The sequence below is a fragment of the Oncorhynchus clarkii genome, chromosome 21 (assembly GCF_045791955.1).
Source record: "Oncorhynchus clarkii lewisi isolate Uvic-CL-2024 chromosome 21, UVic_Ocla_1.0, whole genome shotgun sequence".
Lineage (NCBI taxonomy): Eukaryota > Metazoa > Chordata > Actinopteri > Salmoniformes > Salmonidae > Oncorhynchus > Oncorhynchus clarkii.
This window is the reverse complement of record NC_092167.1, coordinates 37,062,943-37,082,932: the sequence shown is the minus strand read 5'-3', so window position 1 is coordinate 37,082,932 and position 19,990 is coordinate 37,062,943. Positions and strand designations below refer to the sequence as shown.

Sequence of the window (19,990 nt, the reverse complement as noted above, 5' to 3'; positions counted from 1 at the left end):
CGTTTTAGGACCACTATTGTTTTCACTATATATTTTACCTCTTGGGGATGTCATTCGAAAACGTAATGTTGACTTTCACTGCTATGCGGATGACACACAGCTGTACCTTTCAATGAAACATGGTGAAGCCCCAAAATTGCCCTCGCTAGAAGCCTGTATTTCAGACATAAGAAAGTGGATGGCTGCAAACTTTCTAGGTCCCAAGAAATAAAGAGATCTTCTGTTGAATCTGACAATTAATCCTAATGGTTGTACAGTCGTCTCAAATAAAACTGTGAAGGACCTCGGCGTTACTCTGGACCCTAATCTCTCTTTTGACGAACATATCAAGACTGTTTCAAGTACAGCTTTTTTCCATCTAAGTAACATTGCAAAAATCAGAAACTTTCTGTCCAAAAATTATGCAGAAAAAACTAATCCATGCTTTTGTTACTTCTAGGTTAGACTACTGCAATGCTCTACTTTCCGGCTACCCGGATAAAGCACTACATAAACTTCAGTTAGTGTTAAATACGGCTGCTTGAATCCTGACTAGAACCAAAAAATGTGATCATATTACTCCAGTGCTAGCCTCCCTACACCGGCTTCCTGTCAAGGCAAGGGCTGATTTCAAGATTTTACTGCTAACCTACAAAGCATTACATGGGCTTGCTCCTACCTATCTCTCTGATTTGGTCCTGCCGTACATACCTACACGTACGCTACGGTCACAAGACGCAGGCCTCCTAATTGTCCCTAGAATTTCTAAGCAAACAGCTGGAGGCAAGGCTTTCTCCTATAGAGCTCAATTTTTATGGAATGGTTTGCCTACCCATGTGAGAGACGCAAACTCGGTCTCAACCTTTAAGTCTTTACTGAAGACTCATCTCTTCAGTAGGTCATATGATTGAGTGTAGTCTGGCCCAGGAGTGTGAAGGTGAACGGAAAGCCTCTGGAGCAACGAACCGCCCTTGCTGTCTCTGCCTGGCCGGTTCCCCTCTTTCCACTGGGATTCTCTGCCTCTAACCCTATTACAGGGGCTGAGTCACTGGCTTACTGGTGCTCTTTCATGCCGTCCTTAGGAGGGGTGCGTCACTTGAGTGGGTTGAGTCACTGATGTGATCTTCCTGTCTGGGTGGGAAACATGGTGAAGCCCCAAAATTGCCCTCGCTAGAAGCCTGTATTTCAGACATAAGGAAGTGGATGGCTGCAAACTTTCTAGGTCCCAAGAAATAAAGAGATCTTCTGTTGAATCTGACAATTAATCTTAATGGTTGTACAGTCGTCTCAAATAAAACTGTGAAGGACCTCGGCGTTACTCTGGACCCTAATCTCTCTTTTGACGAACATATCAAGACTGTTTCAAGTACAGCTTTTTTCCATCTAAGTAACATTGCAAAAATCAGAAACTTTCTGTCCAAAAATTATGCAGAAAAAACTAATCCATGCTTTTGTTACTTCTAGGTTAGACTACTGCAATGCTCTACTTTCCGGCTACCCGGATAAAGCACTACATAAACTTCAGTTAGTGTTAAATACGGCTGCTTGAATCCTGACTAGAACCAAAAAATGTGATCATATTACTCCAGTGCTAGCCTCCCTACACCGGCTTCCTGTCAAGGCAAGGGCTGATTTCAAGATTTTACTGCTAACCTACAAAGCATTACATGGGCTTGCTCCTACCTATCTCTCTGATTTGGTCCTGCCGTACATACCTACACGTACGCTACGGTCACAAGACGCAGGCCTCCTAATTGTCCCTAGAATTTCTAAGCAAACAGCTGGAGGCAAGGCTTTCTCCTATAGAGCTCAATTTTTATGGAATGGTTTGCCTACCCATGTGAGAGACGCAAACTCGGTCTCAACCTTTAAGTCTTTACTGAAGACTCATCTCTTCAGTAGGTCATATGATTGAGTGTAGTCTGGCCCAGGAGTGTGAAGGTGAACGGAAAGCCTCTGGAGCAACGAACCGCCCTTGCTGTCTCTGCCTGGCCGGTTCCCCTCTTTCCACTGGGATTCTCTGCCTCTAACCCTATTACAGGGGCTGAGTCACTGGCTTACTGGTGCTCTTTCATGCCGTCCTTAGGAGGGGTGCGTCACTTGAGTGGGTTGAGTCACTGATGTGATCTTCCTGTCCCCCCCCCCCCCCCCCCCCCCGGGTTGTGCCATGGCGGAGATCTATACTCGGCCTTGTCTCAGGATGATAAATTGGTGGTTGAAGATATTCCTCTAGTGGTGTGGGGGCTGTGCTTTGGCAAAGTGGGTGGGGTTATATCCTTCCTGTTTGGCCCTGTCCGGGGGTATCATCGGATGGGGCCACAGTGTCTCCTGACCCCTCCTGTCTCAGCCTCCAGTATTTATGCTGCAGTAGTTTATGTGTCGGGGGGCTAGGGTCAGTTTGTTATATCTGGAGTACTTCTCCTGTCTTATCCGGTGTCCTGTGTGAATTTAAGTATGCTCTCTCTAATTCTCTTTCTTTCTCTCTCTCGGAGGACCTGAGCCCTAGGAAAATGCCTCAGGACTACTTGGCACTATGACTCCTTGCTGTCCCCAGTCCACCTGGCCGTGCTGCTGCTCCAGTTTCAACTGTTCTGCCTGCGGCTATGGAATCCTGACCTGTTCACCGGACATGCTACCTGTCCCAGAGCTATTATTTGACTATGCTGGTCATTTATGAACATTTGAACATTTTGGCCATGTTCTGTTATAATCTCCACCCGGCACAGCCAGAAGAGGACTGGCCACCCCTCATAGCCTGGTTCCTCTCTAGGTTTCTTCCTAGGTTTTGGCCTTTCTAGGGAGTATTTCCTAGCCAACGTGCTTCAACACCTGCATTGCTTGCTGTTTGGGGTTTTAGGCTGGGTTTCTGTACAGCACTTTGAGATATCAGCTGATGTACGAAGGGCTATATAAATACATTTTGATTTAATTTGATCATAACTGACCTAAAAACAGGGAATTTTTACTAGGATTAAATGTCAGGAACTGTGAAATACTGAGTTTAAATGTATTTGGCTAAGGTGTATGTAAACGTCCGACTTCAACGGTATGTGAGAATGCTGTTTATTGACTACAGCTCAGCGTTCAACACCATAGTGCCCACAAAGCCCATCACTAAGCTAAGGACCATGTGACTGGGTAACTCCCTCTGCAACTGGATCCTGGACTTGCTGATGTGCTGCCCCCAGGTGATAAGGGTAGGCAACAACACATCTGGCGCACTGATCCTCAACGCGGATGCATGCTTACTCTCCTCCTGTCCTGCCTGTTCACCCATGCCAAGCATGACTCCAACACCATCATTATGTTTGCTGACGACACAACAGTGGTAGGCCTGATCACCGACAACGATAAGATGGTTTATAAGGGGGAGATCAGTGACTTGGCAGTGCGGTGCCAGGACAACAACCTCTCCCTCAACGTGAGCAAGACAAAGGTGATGATCGCGGACTACAGCTAACCCACTGTTATTGTCATTGAAAATAAGTAATTGTTCTTAACTGACTTGCCTAGTTAAATTAAGGTAAAATAAAAAATTTAACAATTTGATTTGATGTGGTTTTGTATTCTGGTTGTGGCATCGCAACAAACTGTGTCCAGCAAATAACTTTGGCTCAGTTCAGTGTGTTCTCTAAAAGTTCCCCATTGGCAAAAAATGTAATTAAATCCCGACAAAGGGACCAAAGCTCCAAAACTTGGAATCCGGTGCTTGGTGCTTCCCCTTCTCTGTCTTGTGAAGTGTGGATCTGAGACCTGGACGCAGGACCAGATACACTCATAGAGAAAGATATAGAAGGAACAACAGAGAAGGAGCCCTTAATGTGCATTCACCATATGCTGTTAGCTACTGATGGATGTTACTCTCCCCAGGCATTGAGACAACTTATCGCGTCTGCCGGTGACATCGTTGTTTCCGATAAAGTTAAAGACGAGCCATCTGTTAGAAACAGCAGCCCCACTTGCGGGGACAAGTGTATGTGTGTGTGTGTGTGTGTGTGTGTGTGTGTGTGTGTGTGTGTGTGTGTGTGTGTGTGTGTGTGTGTGTGTGTGTGTGTGTGTGTGTGTGTGTGTGTGTAAGACAAGGTTCTTATAATTGTGATTTTCTAATAGATTTTATTTCTATTCGTTTTTACATTTTTATTTGAAATTCAGACTAGTTTCAGTTAGTTTTCAGACCTGATTTAGTAGTTTTTATTCAGTTTCAGTTTGACATTTTTTATATACATTTATATACATTCAGTTTTAGTTTAATTTAGTTTCAGATTTAGTTTCAGTGTTATGGACAGAAAGTAGCCTAATAAACGAGAGGCTAGGAGACATTTGTGTTATAGGCCTATAGCAGGGGTTATAGGCCTATAGCAGGGGTACTCATGTACTATTTTTGATGGTCCTTCACAAAAATGTCCTAGGTGGCAAAAGTCCGGATGGATATTGTAATTTATTGGCGTAGTAACAAACCTCCACCTCACAGCGACCGCAAACTGTTCCCATCCTTCTTTTTGACAGAGAGAAAAATGTGCCGTTTTTAAGATTATTTTCTGCAATTCCACACACTATGCCATTGACCGAAGAGAAAATATATCAGTTTTTATGATATTTGATACCAGGAGTCGAATCCTGACCGAAAACCCGAAATAAAATTATAGCTGTCTCACCTTGTCTTTATCCTGAAATTATTTGTGGGTGCTGTTCAGATTAACTTTGAGGTTCGTTGTGTTTTTTCCCTTGAACCTCTGTTCCACACATGCTGCCAGCTTCTGACACCACAATGCTTTTATCCTTTCTAGCAATTAATGTACTCAAAATAATCCCATATGGGGCTTTGTCTTTTCTGACCGATAATATATATATTTTCTTAATTGTTTTCTTTAAGTTTACTAAATCGTTTTTCCAATTGTAGTTTTTATTTTAGTTTCAGTTGGGGTGTGAATCCCACCACTCCTAATAAACTGGCAAATGTGAAGAAGCTCTGTGTGTCATAATCATATGTTATGCCAGTTAAAACCAGCTGACATCCCACTCTGGAGCTTTGATATGCCGGTACAGTTTATTATGTTCAACAATACATTCAAATTATGGCATTTAAAACTAATTTTATGCCAGTTAAAATTAGCAGAGATCCCAATCCGGAATTTTGATATGCCCTTAGTGTCTCGCTCTGATCTGTTTCACCTGTCCTTGTGATTGTCTCCACCCCCTCCAGGTGTCGGTAATTTTCAGCGACACTTGAAAATGTGTTTCTTGTCTCTCTGTGCCTGTCTCCCTGTGTCTCTATGTTCGTCTTGTATGTTTTTCCAAGTCAACCAGCGTTTTTCCTGTTCTCCTTTTATTTGTTATTCTCCTTTTTCTAGTCCTCCCGGTTTTGACCCTTGCCTGTTTCTGAACTCTGTACCCGCCTGCTTGACCATTCTGCCTGCCTTGACCACGAGCCTGTCTGCCACTCTGTACCTCCTGGACTCTAATCTGGTTTTGCCTGTCCACAACCATTCTCTTGCCTACCCCTTTTGGATTAATAAACATTGTAAGACTCCAACCATCTGCCTCCTGTGTCTGCATCTGGGTCTCGCATTGTGTCATGATACTTAGAGTATATTATGTTCAATAATATATTGAACAACTAGCCAAATCAAAAATGGTGGTCTAAATATGAATGTTTACATTTTCCAATATTCATAACATAATGTAAGAAAATTGTTATTGAAAACAAAATACTACTCATACTACAGATTAAGCAGTAAAGCTTCCTATGACACCAATTGTTGCTTCGTAGCATCCATAGATGAGCCTTAAAGGAGGCCTGGGTAAAGTCAAAATGTCATAAATATGCCAACTTTGATTGATTATTTCTCAATTATGCTTTTAGATACAAATGTCAAATTTAACAATCCTTCCTCCAGAGGAACATTCTGTGGATTACATTTCATGATTAAAAAACAAAAAAACTGTCCTGGTTTTGTGAGGGATCACCCCATCGGTAGAAACTCTAAACAGTACCATTTTGAAGTCATTTTCATTCCAGAACGATGTTACATAAATTTGAACATTAAGTGGTTAAGAATGACCTTTCACTGAGATATTCGGTGCGCAAACAGCTCCCGACACACATTAGAGAAACGCACCATTTGTAAATCGCATATGTCACCTATTTATAGAATTTAACAATGTAATGGTGTTCGCTTATCCCGGCAGCCGACAATCACTTTCCTTTGCCACCGCTCGCTGAAACACTGATCAAGCATGCCACAGTTTCTATCTGAATGAAAGGCCTGCAAGGCATAATACAATAATAACCGTCGCGCAGCTTGTCTAAAGATCTGAAGGTGCTATTTTCACTCACTGTGGAGCGAACAAAGAGGAATTCTCTGTACTCTCACCTCATTGCCATTCTTTCCTTTAGCTTCTCATTGAAGTGCATATGAAAAAAGGAGAAGGCCTTTTGAATGCCAGACGTTTTCAATGTGTATTCAAAGGATGGAGCTTCAAGGATTAGGCAAAGACAGGCGCATGCTTTTGACTTGGTATAGAGTGTTGGGAGGAAGACACAAGTGCAGATGGCGGAAATAAAGGAGAGACGAGTGAAACGGGACAGTACGCTGCCATGATGATGAAAATTCAGGAGCATCACCTGGTGTGTGTGACTCATTGGCAGAGATATATTTGGAACTGTCTGCTCAAGGACATACCCCAAATCCTGACATCTCTATCCAACTTCCCACATGGACAAACACAGTAAACGTCAATGAAAAGATTACAACTAATTTGTAATAAATGAAAGTCGAGTGAGATTGATACAGGGATGTATTTTTTGCTTCAAAATGACAGACCTTACACTGAAAATTATTGTTTATACAAGACCAGAAAATACAGTGCCTTCAGAAAGTATTCAGACCCCTTTACTTTTCCCACATTGATGTGTTACAGCCTGAAATTAAAATGTATTACATTTAGATTTTGTGTCACTGATCTACACACAACACCCTGTCGACCATTTTGAATTGAATAAATTAAATGAATAAACAAGTTGAAATGTCTTGAGTCATTCAGTACTCAACCCCTTTGCTATGGCAAGCCTAAATAAGTTCAGGAGTAAAAATATGCTTAACAAATTACATAATAAGTTGCATGGACTCATTCCGTGTTCAATAATAGGGGTTAACATGATTTGTTAATGACTAACCCATCCCTGTACCCCACATATACAATTATCCATAAGGTCCCTCAATCGAGTAGTGCATTTCAAGCACAGAAGACCAGGAGTGTTTTTGAATGCCTCGTAAAGAAGGGCACCAATTGGTAGATGAGTAAAAAAAAGCAGATGGTGAATATCCCTTTGAGCATGGTGAAGTTATTAATTACACTTTGGATGGTCGTATTAATACATCCAGTCACTACAAAAATGCAGCTGTCCTTCCTAACTCGGTTGCCGTAGAGGAAGGAAACTGCTCAGGGAATTCACCATGAGAGAATTGGGATTTTAAAACAGTTAAAGAGTTTAATGGTTGTGATTTGAGAAAACTGAGGATGGATCAACAACATTGTAGTAACTCCACAATAGTAACCTAAATGACAAGAGTGAAAAGAAGGAAGCATGTACGTAATACAATTATTCCAAAACAAGCACAATGTTTCTAAAAAGGCTCTTAAGTAATACTGCAACAAATGTGGCAAAAAATGTACTTTTTGTAATGTTTGGGACAAATTCAACAACACATCACTGGGTATGCTTGTCATCGGCAAGAACTAGGGCATTTCTTTCAGATAAAAATAAACAGAAGACAGCAATAAGCTGTCCAGTCTACTTTCCAACAGACAGTGGGAGATTAATTCACCTTTCAGTAGAACAATAACCTAAAACACAAGGCCAAATATACACTGGAGTTGCTTACCAAGACAACATTGAATGTTCCTGAGTGGCCTAGTTAAAGTTTTGGCTTAAATCGGCTTTAATCAATGGCAAGACATGGAAATGGCTGTCTAGCAACAATCAACTTGACAGAGCTTGAAGAATTAAAAAAATAATAATGGGCAAATATTGTACAATCCAGATGTACAGAGCTCATAGAGACTTACCCAGAAAGACGCACAGCTGTATACGCTGCCAAAGGTGCTTCTACAAACTATTGACTCAGGGGTGTGAATACTATTGGCATATTTGAAATATTTCTGCATTTAATTTAAATACATTTGCAAACACTTCTAAAAAAAAAAGTTCATTTGTCATTGTGGTATTGTGTCGATGGGTGATTTATTTTTTTATTTCAATACATTTTTAATGCAGGCTGTACCACAACAAAATGTGGAATAAGTCAATGTGTATGAACATTTTCTGAAGGCAATATATATTACATTACACTTCTGAGAAGAGACTGGAAGGTAGTTAAGTCAATGAATGATCAGTTCAAAGAGGTCTGTACAGGTTAATAAGTACATGGTACATGGTAACACATCCTCAGTAACTATGTCCAAACAACATTACTACATTGTTTTGTTAGTATAAATGGATTACATTGTCCCAATTTGAACACAATTACATGTTGTATCAAACGCTCTAGGTCCTCCTCTCAACATGTAACTATTCAGATGATTATCATTATTAATCAATCAATTAGTGCATTATGTATTATTCTCAATATGGCACGTGTCCAAAACACGTATCTGTAATAATGAGCTAAATGTATATTTGTCTCTAACCATTAATCATGGGAAACAGGGCATAAATAAAGACCATTAGGCTTCATTCCTGCTCAGTTCACCAAAGAGGACTCCTATCTTTCTGCCATCGTGGATGTGAATCTGGAAACGCAACACCCGCAGATGCCTGGCGTGCTGTTTGACAGATTCTCAGTCTACCAGCAAGGCTCTCTGTAAATGTCCATCTGTCGGCCTCCCGCGGGTACTTATTATTCCCGGCTAGCCAGGGGTTTTCTCCTCCGAGCAGTCAGTCAGTCGCTCACTGCTGCCTGCCTCTCAAACAATGAGGGCCGAACCAGAACATTTCTCGCAGATGCTTCGACTGGTTACCAGTGGCAGGCGGAGTGGCGTTGTTTTCAATTACACCATGAGGTGACTTCTCTCCTTAAATGTTTATAATCAAGCTTATATGGATGCTAACGCTTATTGCAGGAATGCTATTTTGAAGAGAGCATTTAACATGTACGTTTAAGGGGGGCTAAGCTAAAAATAGGTTAGCATGCTATGGGAAGGTAGTGACCGTCCATCCAAATTTTGCTCCGCTGACCACTTCCTCCCTCCTACCTTGTGGACGAGGTGATTGAATTTCCCCTCTAAACAACCTTGCTGTGAGCAATAGGGGTGTTGATGGCTCATGCTGTCCAGGTTTAGGGCCCTGCTATGGGGGATTCAATCATATATCTGACCCCTACCATACCAGTGCAGCCTTAGATTATGTTGCTGGGTTGTATGCACCGAGGAACCAGGCTGAGTGAGTGTTCCCATACTGTTCAGTCAACAGGCTAATTGTGTCATCCCAGTGAGCGATAGTCACGGCTGAGTGGATGGCTGTCTTATCTCCACTGTAGTCGATTTCTGGTCAACAGGGACCATAGTTAAAGGTTACACTACTGTTCTACTTCCTATTGTACTGTATAACGTGATACTCTGGAACATAAGTACAGTATCACATCATAATCCGATTATTTCTATTAGTTTAAAATCATATATATATATATATATATATATATATATATATATATATACAGTGTATATATATATATATACAGTATATATATGAATTCTTTATGTTATACAGTCATTATCGGCCATCTTTATCATATGTGTCAATAATTGCGAACCCACTTGACATATTCTACAATTCAATTATATTATTTATTTCAAAATGACAGAAAATAATGAAATTTGACCTTAAAAGTAATTGAAATATTTGTGGTGTGTCGCTCCTCATGATGTGACAATGACATGACACGGTCTACCGTGTTGTGGTTTATAAGTTACAATATCCTTTCGAAACACCACTTCCTTGAAGATATTCAGCTTGAGATATTTAGTGGCCATTAACTGCATCATAATATATATTTTTTGAGCTCAATTCTAAGATGTCCTCATAGAGCTGTCATCGCCATGGCGATCGCGCCTTCCTGTCGTGACATGGAGGTTTGTGGTAGAGAGGACAAAGGGAGCTGAGGCAGGGAACATGTTCACCACCAGTGGTGGGGCCATGGCCCGGGCCCCTTACTATAGTTTCTGTCTTAGGAAACAGACACCGCAGCTCCCTGCTAGAGTCAACACTGCAAGATCCTCTTTGAACAATCTGGGCCATTTGACTCTCATTTGAATACATTTCAAATTTATGGTGCAGAGCTCACAACCCGGCTGCCAGAAATAGCTAGCTTGTGTGAGTTGGCGCACTCACACGTGGGAATACGAAGGGAAGGATTGCAAAGCGTTGCATACCTTCCTGAGCAAACAGCAGGATCTACGCAGCCGCGCCCCTACTCCCTCCTTTACTTAGGCATTCAGGAAACACAGGTGGACCCCAATGAGATCCCTTAAAACATATCTCACTGGTTGCAAAAGGAAATAGCATAATGGTATTATACTTGGAAGATGGGTTAATCTGTGGACATCGGAGGGTTGGAGTTCAGATCAGAATGAATGGTGGATTGGCCACTGTGGGTGAAAATCCAGCACTTGCCGAAAGAGGAAATTATGAATATACCGTATGTATAATTAGTTAACTACATGTACTGTATATGTGAGAGAAAATAGCTGTAAGTAGCAGTAGAAGACATTTTGTCTGTTAGTTTACTCCAATCGGGGGAGGGCTGGTAGTGTAAAAAAAAAAATCAAAAAAAAATAAGGAGGATTAGAAATGATGCCAACAATTAATTAGATAGAAACCCAAATATTTTTGCAATAATAAAGCAGATCTATATATAAAAACTTCTCAGTGTTGAGGATTAAGTTGGAAAAATAACAAAAATGAGTCTTACCTATTGTGGAACAGTTGGTCACATCTGTAAGCAGAAGGCAGGGGAAGAATGAGAGGGGGGGAAGGAGAAACATCAGCAAATTACAAAGTAAACTTCAATGCAGGCTAAGGCTGACACTGGCTCCTGAAAAATGACAGTATCCCAGACGTTGGTGCAGACTGGGGGTTAAGAATTGTCCCTGTCAAGAAGGAGGCTGTAATTTATTAAACGAGGGACATTAAAAGTCAAAGAATTCTCCCCCGAGGATCCAAAGTTTGCACAACTTGTATTAATAATTGTCAGTGTTTCCTCCAATTCAAAGGGAAGGAGGGAGATTATAAAATAAAAAAAGTCCTGGGCAGCAGTCAACCATTACGACCAAATGTTCACCTCTGACACCTCAACACCATCATGCACACACACGCACACACACACACACGCGCACACGCACATGCACACGCACACGCACACGCACACACACACACACGCGCACACACACGCGCACACACACGCACACGCAGACCACCTTCCTCCACTCGTATGTCTTGAAAGTAATTTAGCAGGCCTTAGACATCTCTAACACTTTGTCTGTTTTATGAAGACCTTAAGGTCATCCCCACTACAATAGAAGCAGAAGCCCGGCAAGATAAATTAGTCGGATTTAGCCACATCTTCAATTTCAATGCTGCTTTCCCTGACATTTATTTTGGCTAAGATTTATGAAGAGGACAGTTGCGCGCTTCTTGACTTCACTGTAGAACCCTTTCTGACAAGTCCGAAAAATAGATTTCCATTACCTCACTATTTTTACATCAGAAACTGGTCCCTCTACGAGTGTGCTGCTCTCGGGCACAGTTTTGCTTTGCTTGTAAATGTTGCAATAAAAAAAAAATTCAGCTCACAAGGAAAGTAGATTCAGAAGCTGTTCTGTGGGTAAGCATTGCTTACTGAGCTCACAGAGATGTACTGTACTTTTTTTCTGTGCATAATTTTCATGAAATATGATTTATCATAGATAATGTATTTCTCCCTGCATCTATTTGCATTTTTGTGAATAGAATCTTCTGGGATTGACTGTGCTGGGAGAATGTGACTACAATGCCAAGTTTGGCTACCCACAAGGGAATGGCTTATTTTTAGGCTAAGGGCGAGAATTAATAGGACTCGAGCTCCTTGTGCTTGGGTATTCATTACTATGCTGTCTGCTTCAAACACATCTTCACACTGTCTATTGCTGTTCTTGCTAAACCGCGTCTGGACACCTTCAGGGACCACGGCGGTAAGACAGACCCGAAAAGAAACACCTGGGGTTTTAATGGGAGAGAAAGTGAGACACTTCCTAAGAGCCAGTCAGAGACAATGAAGGAAAGATAACAGGCTGTATTGGGAGTTTGGTGCAGCACATAGCAGATCAATAGTGCCCTATAAAATGTTGTACAACTTTTATTTTTTTAACCTTTATTTAACTAGGCAAGTCAGTTGAGAACAAATTCTTATTTACAATGATGGCCTACCGGGGAAGTGGGTTAACCGCCTTGATTTTTACCTTGTCAGCTCAGGGATTCAATCCAGCAACCTTTTGGTTATTGGGCCAACGCTCTAAACACTGGGCTACCTACCTGCAGGCTCACTTTGTAGCGTTCGAGAATGATAGAGCACAGGATACTTATTTCCACTTAGCCAAACGCAACTACAACCTACACATTTTGGGGCAGTCACGTCACGTATGATAACTCAACAGACAAGAAAAAGGCTGTTTCTCTACCATTTACTTCAAGAAAAAAAGAAAAAAAATCTCTCAATTAAACGCGTTTTGTGTTTTTATAGTGAGTTTTGTTTCTTGCTCAACATTGAGATTATAGACCATAGATTTCCTGTAGAAATATATGGCCTCACCAATCAAATCGAGTAAAGCTAGCACATGCCTAAAGTAAGTGGATTAGGCCAGTGGGGATTGGTGAAAACAAAGGCATGGGGATGAACAGAGGCTCTTGTGAGTCTCCTTATACCCACAGTGTGAATAAGGGAAGACTAAGAGAGGAAGATGCTTTTTTCGCCCTGTTTTAAGCAGTTAAGCTGCTTTCAGAGTCTTAGTTAAGCTGTGTGGAACCTTAAAAAGATATGGAAACTTTTGACAAGGCAGGGAGGCCAAGAACTACAAACCTATGTTGCCCTTCTTCCGTTGACAACAGGAGATTTCGAGATGTATGTAGTGGTCAGTGCAGTGAATATTAGCATTAATTCCACTGTAATTGTATGCCAAACAAAAAAACATTGATTTCAAAGTTTAACAAACCATACAACTCTATGCACAAGGACTAATTCAATCATTTTAACTGAAAATGTACAGAAATATTTTTTTTATGTGTCCACGCTTTAAAAAAAAGTTATTGACATTTACAGGATTGACTGACCTTCATGTCTTAAAGTATTGATGGACTGTCATTTCTCTTTGCTTATTTGAGCTGTTCTTGCCATAATATGGTATTTTACCAAATCGTCTGTATACCAACCCTACCTTGTCACAACATAACTGATTGGCTCAAACACATTCAGAAGGAAAGAAATTCCACAAATTAACTTTTAACAAGGCACATCTGTTAATTGATATGCATTCCAGGTGACTACATGATGAAGCTGGTTGAGAGATTAGCTAGAGTGTGCAAAACTGTCATTAAAGCAAAGGGTGGCTACTTTGAAGAATCTCAAATATAAATTCTATTTAGATTTGTTTAACACTTGTTTGGTTACTACATGATTCCATGTGTTATTTCATAGTTTTGATGTCTTCACTATCATTATACAATGTAGAAAATACAAAAAATAATGAAAAACCCGGGAATGAGTAGGTGTGTCCAAACTTTTGACTGGTACTTTAGGTGTTCCGGTCGTGTAAATTGCAATGGAAATGGCATCTTCCTTGGATCTGTTAGTGCGGTAGGCACATAGGAGTGGGTTCAGGGTGCCTGGAAAGCTGGCCTTGATATGAGTGATGACCAGCATCTCGGAGCACATCGTGATGACCGAGGTGAGCGCAACAGCGGCTATTTTCATTTGAGCATATCACCTTGTTTTTCTTGGACAGTGGGATATGGTGGTCTCCTTAAAGCAGGTGGGAACTACAGCCTGGGAAACCTGATGATAAGACTAGACGTGAACATTATATTTTTTTGCTAACATATGATCGATCGGGTCCATGGGTTGCGTTGGAGGGGGTTTCTGGTCCAGAAAAAGTTAAATACCCCTGAGGTCTATAGCCACGTGAGAGTGACAATAGCCAACTTGTCACAACTCCTACCGAAGGTGGCTCCCCTTCCTGTTTCGGTGGCGCTCGGCGGTCGTCGTCACCGGCCTACTAGCTGCTACTGATCCCGTTTCCCCCTTTTCTGTTTATTAGTTGCACCCGTATTTAGTTAGGATAATTGTTTGGGCTTTATTTACCAGCCGGCCCGCCTACTGGTTTTGCGGGATTATTTTCAGTGTACGGTTGTACACGACTGTAGGTCACGGTTGTCCGTGTGTGTGTATTTTGCTGAACTGTGTTTGGAGCGTTTGTTTGGGTTGGCGTCGTTTCGCCGGTGTGGTATATTAAAAGTAGCGCTACCCTGAACTCCCTGCGCCTGACTTCTTCCTCCACTACACAACTCGTTTCCACCTAGTCTCTGTTGGTGTGTCCTCTTAAACCCATTGATTTATTTCCGTTCATCAGTGGGTCAGGCTTTTAATTCAATTGCTGGGCCTGTTCCTCTAAAAAAGCGTTGGCTGCTGCTGCATGAGTGGTTGCTAATTGGAAACAAAAAGCAATGAACAGAACGGAAAGCCTTGCCAAGCCACTATTACACCGACCACCGGCGTCTCATGTTGTTCAATTACGCCATGACGAAAGAGCTGCTGTTTGTACCATGTCACTATTTAACCTATTCAACAAAGTGGAATGGGAGCAGCTGTTTATTTTACAGAGCTATATAATGACCTGAAATGGCTTGCTGTTAAAACATCTAGCCCAGAGATTAGAGAGAGGAGGAGAGCCCAAAATGGTTTAATGTACTGCAGCCTTCCATTCATCATATCCACTGCTAATATCTGGCCCTCCTCCACGGATGCCAAGTTAACACTCTTTCTATTTGTGTGTCTGATAAGGGACATAAAGGAAGTGTTAGAAGCGACAGTACAGCTGGTCCAAGACAGACTCGAGCTTCGAGAAGTTTACATGAACCGATGAGGGAGCCAAAAGAGTTTAGTCAAAGTTTTCGGCGTCTTTCAAGAACATTTTGTCAACTTTTTGACTTCAACTTTAAGTATTTAATGAATGACGCATAAGAAGGGCTGTTGCGGTGACCGTATTACTGCCACACAGGCAGTCATGAGTCATGACCGCAGTAAAATTCCACGTCCCGGTAATCTCCTCTCCTGTGCACTCTGGACATGCGTTGGTAGTACCCAATTCGCTAACAACCACCAGGTCGCTAATGGCCTGATCCTCAGCGCTCTATTGTCCTTCTAACCCACAGGTGTCAAACTCATTCCACAGAGGGCTGAGTGTCTGTGAGTTTTCGCTCCTCCCTTGTACTTGATTGATGAATTTGGTCACTGATTAGTAAGGAACTCCCTTCACCTGGTTGTCAAGGTCTTAATTATTATTATTTTTTTTAAATACAGTAAAAACAGGAGAAAATAGGCCCTCCATGGAATGAGTTTGACACCCCTGCTTTAACCACTCTGACATACAATTGAAAATCACATCAAACACTTATCATCAAAACAGTATGTGCTTTTAAAACTCACCTCACTGTGATTGATCAATTTGAAGAAAGAAGTTCAACAGTTGAAACTGAGTGGAAAACATGGTCACTGTGGATGTTGCTTTAAATTCTAGCACAACGAAATGGACAGCGCTTTCTAAGGTGATGAATTCAAAACACCCAAATGCATATTTTGAGCTTATGCCTATGCATGGGCCTATATATGACTGAATTCAAATAATAATTATGCTTTTATACAATACATAGCCTACCACATATTACACATGGCAGAAAAACATAAAATAAAACTGATTTAAGATGTCTTTGGTACATAATTGGTCTAGCATATACTCCAAAATTAAACAAATTCTAGTACTCGCTTTTGAGTGTGGACTGGTTACCTTGTGCTACACTCCAAACTTTCTATCCACGTATCGGCCTAGGCGATGCTGTTGGTTCATTGATCGCACAGGGCAGCTGACAGAGTTAACATATAATTAAAGTGAATTTGTATTTGAATGCCCTAGTAATAGGGCATTTTTAATTGGCTGACACATTACCTTTACAGGATATCTCATCACGTAGAGGAGCTGTGAAAACATGTTACTATCAATGCTCCCGAACAGATTTCACTTGGTTTCCGAAATAAAGATTTGGGTTGAAGCAGGAACATGGGTTGAAGAGCCCATGGCATATAGAGTTTGGGCGGAATATCACCTATCGCTCTCGAGAGCATGCTCCACAAAACAGTGGTTGAATAGTGGAGTGAAATAAGTGTTAAAATAAGCCCAAACATTTCCATATGCAATAGAAAGCAGAGTTTTGATGGTTGCCAGTAAAAAGAGGTGGGATCCCAGCTGCTACTAAAATGATTTCTCAGCTGCTCATATTAAGCCAATGCTTCGCTATGAAACTGAAGTAGCCTACCCGGCATCATTGAAAAACTAACTGGTGGGAAAGCGGCCTCCATTTGCTATTCGAGTACAAACGGATGTCATTTTTACCCTGCCGCTGTTCCTGCCCATTTGATAATGGGCCATTCTAAATTAAAACTATCTGAACAAAAATATATAGCGCAAAATGTAAAGTGTTAAATAAAATATCTCCGAAATGTTCAATATGCACAAAAAGCTTATTTCTCTCAAATGTTGTTTACATCGATGTTATTCAGCAATTCTCTTTTGCCAAGATAATCCATCCACCTGAAAGGTGTGGCATATCAAGAAGCTGATTAAACAGCATGATCATTACACAGGTGCACCTTTGGGAGCACCTGTGTAAGTTTTGAGGGAGCATGCAATTGGCACTCTGACTGCAGGAATATCCACCAGAGCTGTTACCAGAGAATTTAATGTTAATTTCTCTCCCATATGCCGCATCTAACATCGTTTTAGAGATTTTGGCAGTACGTCCAACCGGCCTCACAACCACGCCAGCCCAGGACCTCCACATGTTGCTTCTTCACCTGCGGGATCATCTGAGACCAGCCACCCGGAGAGCTCATGAAACGGAGGAGTATTTCTGTCTGTAATAAAGCCCTTTTGTAGGAAAAGCTCATTCGGATTGGCTGAGCCTGGCTCCCCAGTGTGTGGGCCCATGCCCTCCCAGGCCCACCCAAGGCTGCATCCCTGCCCAGTCATGTGAAATCCATAGATTAGGGCCTAATGCATGTATTTAAATTGATTTCAATTTGATTTCTAAGACATTCTAAGGTTTGTATCATTCACAACGAAAGATGCCAAGTAACTCTAAATCTAGTGTGTGGGACCTGTTTCAAATGATCACTTGTAAGTTCAACATAGCCACTTTGCTCCGCAATTGGAAAAATATCTGTTCTATTTTATTCAGCAAAGCTCATTTATATTCTTCTTACTATTGTCACGCCCTGACCTTAGAGAGATTTTTATGTCTCTATTTTGGTTTGGTTGGGCATTTGGGTGGGCATTCAATGTTCTATTTTCTATGTTTTGGTATTTCTTTGTTTTGGCCGGGTATGGTTCTCAATCAGGGACAGCTGTCTATCGTTGTCTCTGATTGGGAATCATACTTAGGTAGCCTTTTTTTCCCCCTCCTTTCGGTGTGGGAAGTTAACTTTGTTTGTGGCACTTTGCCCTGTAAGCTTCACGGTTGTTTCTTTCGTTTGTTGTTTTGTTGGCAACATTTTAAAATGAAATAAAATGTACGCTCACCACGCTACGCTTTGGTCTTCCTTCAACAACGTCCGTGACAACTATAAAAAATAATATAATATAAATAATAAGCATATCTTGTCAGCTAAAAAAAACAAGCCTACAGCCTTTGGCATGGAGCATAGCCAGAAAACATGCAGTAGGCCAACTCATATTCTGTTTTTCTGAAATACATTCTCTTCAAATCATAATATATTTAAACCTGACTAAAATAAATCATGGATGTATTGTGATGGTGTCTATTAAATTGATTTATTAGACTTTTTCAACGTAAACGTTCCAAACGTGCGTATCAACGGCTTGTTTGCCGCATGTATGCGTGAAGGCCTGGAGATGCTAAATGTGTTTGTATTAATTAAAGGCCAATTACCGTCAGACCGGCAGGCTTTTGCATGACAATAACTGGCTGACAAAATGTAATGACCGCCACAGCCCTACGCACAAGAGCAGATAACTCAAACTCAATCAGCTGTTGTCAGATCAGCTTGGTCCAGTTTAACGGTGACTGAGGCATGACAGTACAGCAGGCACTGAAGCAGATGTGGCATTCTGTCAGCAGCTGTTTTGGGGGTTGCGAATACACCGGTACAATATGGTATCTCTATAAAAGCATTGAACAACCTATATCTGGATACATGAGTTACAATAAATGTCAAGCTACAGTTGACCCAAACAACTGAACATGATTGTCAATTGATCTGATAGTCACAACCCCACGCACAAGCAATCTCAATAATTGTCTAAATGTATTTAACACAGTATATTCACGTTGAGTTGAAGTACTGCAAATCCAATAAATATTAAAATACTGTTGATTGAGACATTTTGTTTCCCTGCACCAAGGGATTTTAACATCATGTCCTGTGTATTTGGAAGTATTCCCACATCCTCAACCAGAGCAGATGGTACATAAACAAACACAAAAGTGAAAGCTGAAAATAAATCTCTCATGGTCTGCTTTGTTTTCCAAGGGCCATACTGTAGCCATTTCCTTGTACACGGAAATAAAGTGCTGAACCACTTTTCAAAATGCAGCTTTCTTTTTTTCATAGTGCTGCTGCGGCTGCTTGGCAGACCTTGATGAGGGATCAGAAGGGAGATATCAGAGGCCTCTGGCTCCTCAGTGAAATCTGACCCGGAGTTCAGCAAACGGAGAACGATAAAGAGTCAGCCTCTTGCTCGAGGAAGGGAAGAAAAACGAAAGAAAATGAAAAAAAGAGAAAGGCTGTAGATCTGACGCCTCTGGCAGCGTGGGGCAGGCCTGTCCCTTCAGATGATGTGTTTGAGTAGGAGGCATCCCCGCGGGCTTTTGTGTGATGGGTTGGCGATTGGCACCATCAAGGCCTTGCCCAGATGCTTAAGGACCCTAAAGTGCCTTCTTCAAGTGTTGAGGAAAGGGTGAAAAAGCTTAGGCCTTTCTGAACAAAACATGGCAAAAGTTCAGGGACCTACAGTATCTATACAGAGACTATTCAGAAAAGACACATGGCATTTGACTACACACACCACGGCTATATATTTAAGTTCATGACCCTGTCATTCATCAAGATTGTCAAAATACCCTTATAAATATGTAATAAACACTATTAGCACTTTACCAAACCCTATTAACACAATGGGCCTTTTCATCATCACAACCAACAGATAATTAGGGAAAATTAGCAAACAACGTAGCACGTGATCCAAAATTGTATATTGCTTTTTAATTGCTTTCCTGTGCTACCTGTGTGGAGGCACAGCCAAGGCCAGGTGTAGTCATTACCATGGGACAGATGGATCAACAGAAGCACCACACTACACCGTGCTCCCTCGTCAGCCAGCGTGGTGGCAGCCATATGCACTCATCATTAAAAATGACCTTTGACCCGGGAGCGGAGCACTCAGTGGCTGTCACTCTAATCGGGATAATTAACACTGGCTTTTTAGCATCGTTTTTTGTTGCTGTTGTTATTCACGCAAATTGTTTTTCCCTGTTGGCAGAACTTTTCAAACAGACATAATGTGTGTGCGTGTGTCTGTTTGTCCACGAGTCTGTGTGTACTCTGACTGTCTCTCTGGGCTTGTGAGTGTGTGTGTGTGACTACAGTGCCAGCTGAGCTGAAGGTTAGCCGCTCCTTTTAATATTGCCAAT

The 19,990-nt window shown here is 41.5% G+C and overlaps 1 protein-coding gene across 1 annotated transcript in view; it reads right to left on the bottom strand.

Annotated features, from left to right (window-relative positions):
• The window catches only part of LOC139378982 (receptor-type tyrosine-protein phosphatase delta-like), a 579,926-nt gene that overhangs the window by 431,080 nt on the left and 128,856 nt on the right, over positions 1-19,990 (bottom strand). Inside the window, exon 3 of the mRNA XM_071121647.1 lies at positions 10,950-10,973. The gene's annotated coding sequence lies outside the window, so the exon portion shown is untranslated. The remainder of the gene's footprint in view (positions 1-10,949; positions 10,974-19,990) is intronic.